We start from the raw sequence: 7,500 nt of genomic DNA on the forward strand, positions 1-7,500 counted from the left end.
TTTTCTAAGTCCGAAAAATTGAAAAATTTTTCTAAGTCCCGACGACGTGGTAGTGACGTGGTTGGCGGGACTTGGACGTATAAAGGCCGATGAAAAAAAATGGAAATGGAAATGAAAATTTCTCGATTTCCGACGACGGTGTTTGGCAACGACTCTCTCGCCCGGCCACTGGTCGGCGCGAGAGAGGAGTGAGCGAGACCCGTCGATTCGAAAAGAGAAGCCGTCACACCGTCGAGGCGTGGCGGCTCTCAAGTGGGTTGGTCGGGCGTGTCGTGATGACTCGCGACCGTAAAAAATTCCCACTCAAATTCTCCCATTTCCGACGACGGTGTTTGGCAACGACTCTCTCGCCCGGCCTCTGGTCGGCGCGAGAGAGGAGTGAGCGAGACCCGTCGATTCGAAAAAAAGCCGTCACACCGTCGAGGCGTGGCGGCTCTCAAATGGGTTGGTCGGGCGTGTCGTGATGACTTGCGACCGTAAAAAATTCCCACTCGTCGAAAATTTTCTAAGTCCCAACTTTGAAAACGACGGTTCCTGAAAGTCGGCTGGCGGTTGGATGGGGCAATGTCCCCGTCCAATCGCTAAAAATGAGCCGGAAAACGGAGACATTATGCGGCGGAACATTAGTGGTTTTCCTTAGTATAGAAGAGGTCTCGATTCCTAAACTCGGAAAAATTTTCAGAGTCCCAAAAATTTTCGAAGTGTCGAATAGTTTGGTTTCTCGAATTGAAAATTTTTTTCAAATTTGCGACATTACGACAAGCAGCGATTGTAAAGCCCGGTCCAAATTTTTCAAACGAGTCTTACTTCTTGTTAGTCCGCCTGGCCGATACCAAAGAATGGCCGACCGTCGACTATCGGGCGAATAGACGGGTGAAAGAAATAAAGTCGAAGCCGGTGGTTGGATAGATATCGAAGGGAAGGCGAAAGAGGCGAAAAGGAAAGCGCGAAATTTCTTTAGTAGCTTCGACGCAAAAACTTTGGTATCGACGGGGAGCTTTGGGAAATGAAACGAAGACGCAGAATGGGAAGTTGTCCGGTTCGGCGTTAGTTGTAGTTTCATTTCCACCGTAGCTGAGCTCCTTTCCGCCCGCCACTTCACATGATTTTAGTTTCGATTCCGTTCGATCGCGCTTGCACTGTCTTTGTTTTTTTTTCACTGCTTGGATCGCGGCTTTGCTCTAACCAGTTTAGCCCCATGCGATCAAAAAGTCTTAAAAAAAAAAACCGTTGAACGGAGACGAACTCGATGAGCTGTCGGTGTGTGAAATATCATTCCTTCGGTAAAACCGTTTTCGAAATTTCCGATGGTCGGTATATGTAAAAATATATCCGAACCGCGATGTGGACGGGAATTCAAACGCCCGCTTCACCGATTGGTGCGACAGCTGAGAAGCTCGTCACTCGATCCAACGACTCTTGGTCGAAAAGTTCAGAAGAGGTGCGCGCGTCAAACATTTTTTTGGTTTCGGACGTTTCGTTTCTTCGGCACGTGTGGTTTGTCTGTGGCCGTCTGTGAGAGAAATCGGACGCTTGTTCTTTGTTATTTTACCGTAACAAGACAAGACGGGAAAGATTCTTTCTTCCAAACTTACGGCATCATAACCATCAGCGTTTACCGTCAGCGACGATACGGAAGAGAAAAGAAAATGGTGCGCGTCTTTTCACTTTTTGACACCGTATCAAAAAAAATTACCGTTCAGGCGGAAATGTGTGTGTGTGTGTGTGAGCCGAGAGATAAAAAATAAAAAAGCCACCAAACAGAACGCTTTCAAATTATTTCGTGCGGCGTGCGCATATTTCACATTTTGCCGTTTGACGGAAGCTCGTTGTGTGGAACACAGAAGTGGAGATGGACGGAGTTGAAGGGGGGCGAAGACGGCCCGGTCGGACAAAGTCAAGAGATTGAAATATACGAGAGAATTGGGTGGAAGTGATGGCAAATCTATAAAATTCAAAAATCGGATGAGATGCGAGGACCGCAAAATGTGGCGTCGACTCTGACTCTCTTTTACTACGAACTTCCCTTCGACGGAAGATATCGAGAGCTGAGCTGAGCGCCCGCTGAGTATGGCCGGCGTAATTACAAACGAGTTACGGTTGGAGCTATATCGATTGTACGTATCCCGAACGTTCATCGAACAAGCCAGATCAACTCGGCGCCCGGTAAGATGTACGCTCAGTTATGGCCATGACACACGAAGGGAGAATTCAAACGGCTGTGAGTGTACGGCCCGCCCGGAGTTGTGTGTAGGCAGTGACCTCTCAAGAAAAAACGTAAAAAAATTTTTTTTGACAGTCACCGGTCTGCGACAAGTAATCAGTACGAAACTTGGGTGCAATGCAAAAAACATTTTGAGAATCCTTGCTTGACAACAACGAATCTAACACGATAAAAAAACGATCCCCATCGGTGTACCGCTTGCTTTTCTCGCGCTTCGGCGCAGAATCGCTTATTCAGCTGCCCTTGGAATATGTTCGTTTCGTGCATACTTGATCTCGGTCATTCTTCGGTGAACTCTTAAAGAATTGCGCACTTTTATAGGGGTAGTCTGGTTGCTTGTCTCGACTTGAAATGATTTGTTTTTTTCCGCCCATGACTTTCTATACGATGCCTCTATGCTGGCCTCTGACCGCGGTTGTTCCGAGTTTTCTCTTTCTCTTCGAAAGTCTTTGCGGAAAATTCTGCCTCGTGTGACCGTTGAGCGGTGAGGTGTGTGTGTGTGTGTGTGTCGTGCGGGGTGATGCGAGAGTGTGCCTCGGCGGTGGAAAAATAAAAATAAAACTCTGAGCCCACAAAAATTTAAAAGATGTATGCTTGTCAGCTTAGTAAAGCAGGCTTGACTTATGAGCATACAGCACGCCACATATGACCGTCGAAAACCGTAATACGGGAAAAAAAGTTGATGAATATATCAAGACCGGTCGAATGAATCCGATTCACTTTGGGCTCATAGACCGTTGAATGGTCTTTGACTTTGGAAATTGAAATGAAAAAAATCCAACAAACGGATCGGATCGGTGTTTCTCTTCACTGGGACTCGCTGTGACACGCCAGGCGTTGCGATCAAAAATTTTAGTTTCCGAAGAAAAAGAAAAAAAACGAAAAACGTGTTGATTTGGTGTGTGTTTGGTGATGCGTGGGCGAAATAAAAACCCGCAACTCGCCGGATGCATATCAAACAAACATACACGAAATACCTGGTTGATCCTGCCAGTAGCATATGCTTGTCTCAAAGATTAAGCCATGCATGTCTAAGTACAAGCCGCTAGACGGCGAAACCGCGAATGGCTCAATAAATCAGTTATGGTTCCTTAGATCCACTCCATCCTACTTGGATAACTGTGGTAATTCTAGAGCTAATACATGCACTCGAGCCTCGACTGCGGGCTTTCGGGCTCGCAGAAGAGGTGCTTTTATTAGATCAAAACCAGTCGGGGCCGGGCTTTCGGGCTCGCGCACCGTACCAATTTTGGTGACTCTGGATAACTTCACGCCGATCGCACGGCCTTCGCGCCGGCGACGTATCTTTCAAATGTCTGCCTTATCAACTGTCGATGGTAGGTTACGCGCCTACCATGGTTGCAACGGGTAACGGGGAATCGGGGTTCGATTCCGGAGAGGGAGCCTGAGAAACGGCTACCACATCCAAGGAAGGCAGCAGGCGCGCAAATTACCCACTCCCGGCACGGGGAGGTAGTGACGAAAAATAACGATACGGGACTCTTCCGAGGCCCCGTGATTGGAATGAGTACACTTTAAATCCTTTAACGAGGAACCATTGGAGGGCAAGTCTGGTGCCAGCAGCCGCGGTAACTCCAGCTCCAATAGCGTATATTAAAGTTGTTGCGGTTAAAAAGCTCGTAGTCGGATGTCTGTCTTCGGCCGGGCGGCGCCGCTCTGAATCAAGGGTGTTGCGTTTCACGCTCTGGGAGCCCGGGTGTCAAAGCCCGACTCTCTTCACGGTCGGACAACATCGCCGGAGTGGTGGTCGGTGCGTCGTTGTTGTATCTGCGGCCAGAGTTGGAAAGTTCTTTCGGGTTCTTTTTTAAATTTTGGTCGTAGTTGACTCGATTCGCTCCACCCAGTCAATCGTTCGGGGTGCCCTTCACCGGGTGTCTCGGGCGGCCGGCAACGTTTACTTTGAACAAATTAGAGTGCTCAAAGCAGGTGTATCCCAACGCCTGAATATCGCAGCATGGAATGATGGAATAGGACCTCGGTCCGATTTTGCTGGTCTTTTACTTTTGGACCCGAGGTAATGGTCAATAGAGACGGACGGGGGCATTCGTACTGCGGCGACAGAGGTGAAATTCTTGGACCGCCGCAAGACGAACAACAGCGAAGGCATTTGCCAAGAATGTTTTCCTTGATCAAGAACGAAAGTTAGAGGTTCGAAGGCGATCAGATACCGCCCTAGTTCTAACCATAAACGATGCCAACCAGCAATCCGTCGGAGTTACTCCAATGACTCGACGGGCAGCTTCCGGGAAACCAAAGTCTTTGGGTTCCGGGGGAAGTATGGTTGCAAAGCTGAAACTTAAAGGAATTGACGGAAGGGCACCACCAGGAGTGGAGCCTGCGGCTTAATTTGACTCAACACGGGAAACCTCACCAGGCCCGGACACTGGAAGGATTGACAGATTGAGAGCTCTTTCTTGATTCGGTGGGTGGTGGTGCATGGCCGTTCTTAGTTGGTGGAGCGATTTGTCTGGTTAATTCCGATAACGAACGAGACTCTAGCCTGCTAAATAGGTGACGGGTTTTATCAATTGAAACCGAAGGGAGTACGGAGGCGTCGGGATCAGGTGGCGGCGATTCGGGTCTCGGTGGGACTGGTTCCTTTAGTGAGGCAATCTCTCGGCTTGGTTTCGTTGTGCTTTGTTCGTCGGGTGTACGGCCTTCACGGGTTGGTTGCCTGGCGGATGAGGTATGGCGGGGCTTTGTCGGGAATGTCTCGCGGGGGCTGGCTCTATTGTTATTCGGTCGTCGTCATCCCCGGCGATACCTTCTGCTCTCGCGTCCGTCACGCAGTCTTCTTAGAGGGACAAGCGGCGTCCAGCCGCGTGACAGTGAGCAATAACAGGTCTGTGATGCCCTTAGATGTCCTGGGCCGCACGCGCGCTACACTGAAGGAATCAGCGTGTTTCACTCTCCCTGTCCGAAAGGACCGGGTAACCGCTGAACCTCCTTCGTGGTTGGGATTGGGGACTGCAATGATCCCCATGAACCAGGAATCCCTAGTAGGCGCGGGTCACTAGCCCGCGTCGATTACGTCCCTGCCCTTTGTACACACCGCCCGTCGCTACTACCGATTGAATGATTTAGTGAGGCCTTCGGACGGGCTTGTCGGGGTGCCGTCGAGTGGGGAGCAATCTCTGCCCGTGCGGTGCCTACCAACGGCGAGACTGAAAGATGGTCGAACTTGATCCTTTAGAGGAAGTAAAAGTCGTAACAAGGTTTCCGTAGGTGAACCTGCGGAAGGATCATAAACGAACAAGACAAATGTTTTGCGCATATGGCTTTGGTTGAGCACGAAACAACTAAAAGTTGCAAAACAAAAAAAACCCCATCAAAAGTCTTTCGGCGTAAGACATCGTATGAACTATGTGTGGGTTGACGGAAGAAAATCATTTATTTTGAACGGGTATCAGGCGCTCTGATGCGCGGTGGTTTAAAGCGGATTCGCCTTTTCAAATTGATTTTTCTTTCCTCTCGGCTCAAAAAAAAACACAAAGTCTTTCGATTTGGTCTATGGCCGTGAGCAAATTCTTCCTGCTTCGATGGTGAATGTCTCTATAGATTCATTCGACCTTTAGCGGCGCTCACAGTGTTGACGTTAGTAGAGTGAAGAATACGATAGCCCGCCTGGGCCGCGAGTACCGAAGGAACAATAAAGGAGATTTTATAAAGTCTTAGTCCCTAAATCAAACACTTTGAAAAATAAAAACTCGGTGGATGGAGAGTCGGAAAAAAAAAAAAAAAACATCAAGATTTTGAACGGGTATCAGGCGCTCTGATGCGCGGTGGTTTAAAGCGGATACGCCCAATCGAAATTGTTTTTTTTTTGTTTCTCTCTTCGTCTTCGGGATTTTTTGATTCTCGGTGGGGGACGAAAGTGTGAGACTTTACTCTGGACGTTCTTTTCGGGCGTAGATACTCGTGGTTGCGTGCGTGTGCGTCGTATAGACTAACACTCCAAAGCCCGACACTATGCCGTTGAAAACCGAATGTTTTTTAAGCTTGCCCTTCGCCCTCTCGATGAAGTAGGAAGAATTCAAAATCACAATAACACACTAAACCCAAATTCTAGTACGAGTGTTTATCGGAACATTTTCTTTCTGGCTTTCTTTCTCCGCCCTCGCATTCATTTGCTTGGGCGGGTTGGAGAAAAAGAGAGAAGAAAACGAATATGTCGTTTTATATACGACCCTGAACGGTGGATCACTAGGCTCGTGGATCGATGAAGAGCGCAGCAAAGTGCGCTAATCCATGCGAACTGCAGAACACATGGAGCATCGAAATCTTGAACGTAAATGGCGGCCCAGCTTCTCGCTCGGGCCACATCTGACTGAGGGTCGGTCGAATGATGAACGAACAGAGATTTTTTCAGTCTTGGTTTTGCATGTTGGGTCGCGGCGAGATTTATTTTTCACCCGGCCTGACCGCATAAAAGCTCCCGAATCTCTAACGTCTGGGTGCCGCGCGACTTAAGTGTCCGCGATGCCTCAAATACAAAAAAGGGGGAAAAATAAAAGAAGGTTCGCCCTGTTTTGTTTTTTTCCTCTCTATTCAAAAGAAACCTTTTTCGATGGCAAAACAGATGGGAAATTTTTGAGCCAACTCAAAAAAAAATTTTAGAAATAAACACATCTTCTCGAACAAGGTGTCGGCTGCGTGTGCGCGATATACCGCTTCAACGCGAGTTTAGTTGTGTGTGTGCGCCGGGCGTGTCGAAGTGTCGACCACCGCGAATTATCACTCACTCTAACCGCTCGTTATGCAAGCTTGGTTCGCGCACGACGCGTTGTTTCAATACAAAAAGCCGCAGGACGCCCTGTCACTTTTCGTAAATTAATTTTTGCGAATAACGAGAGACTCGCTTTATTTCGAAAAAAAAAAATTTGAACCGGCAATTATTCAATCTTTCCCGGCTTTAAAACGCCAAAGTCTGCCGAGCTAGATAAAGTGTTGTCTCCTTTTGAAAACAAACAATTCATTCTGACCTCAGTTTAGATGAGACTACCCGCTGAACTTAAGCATATCAGTAAGCGGAGGAAAAGAAACTAACAAGGATTCCCTTAGTAGCGGCGAGCGAACAGGGATGAGCCCAGCACCGAACCTCGCGCCCGGTTGAGCGGGTGCCGAGGAATGTGGTGTTCGGGAGGATCGTGCGCGTCTGTCCGGTATCTATCGTCCAAGTCTCCATGAACGGGGCGAGCAACCCACAGAGGGTGTCAGGCCCGTAGATAAGACGAGCCGAGACCGTGCATCGGATC

General features: G+C 48.5%; 3 non-coding genes across 3 annotated transcripts in view; all 3 read left to right on the forward strand.

The window, feature by feature from the left end:
• Window positions 1-3,198: 3,198 nt before the first annotated feature.
• On the forward strand, window positions 3,199-5,493 carry LOC124319604. The gene has a single exon (XR_006913301.1). It is a non-coding gene; the product is annotated as a small subunit ribosomal RNA (ribosomal RNA).
• A 936-nt stretch (window positions 5,494-6,429) lies between these two features.
• On the forward strand, window positions 6,430-6,582 carry LOC124319603. The gene has a single exon (XR_006913300.1). It is a non-coding gene; the product is annotated as a 5.8S ribosomal RNA (ribosomal RNA).
• Window positions 6,583-7,223: 641 nt separating this feature from the next.
• LOC124319602 overlaps window positions 7,224-7,500 on the forward strand; it is a 4,579-nt gene continuing 4,302 nt past the window's right edge. Inside the window, exon 1 of the ribosomal RNA XR_006913299.1 lies at window positions 7,224-7,500. This exon is cut by the window's right edge and continues 4,302 nt beyond it. This is a non-coding gene — a ribosomal RNA (large subunit ribosomal RNA).

Source organism: Daphnia pulicaria, unplaced genomic scaffold, assembly GCF_021234035.1.
Source record: "Daphnia pulicaria isolate SC F1-1A unplaced genomic scaffold, SC_F0-13Bv2 h1tg000186l, whole genome shotgun sequence".
NCBI classification, from domain to species: domain Eukaryota; kingdom Metazoa; phylum Arthropoda; class Branchiopoda; order Diplostraca; family Daphniidae; genus Daphnia; species Daphnia pulicaria.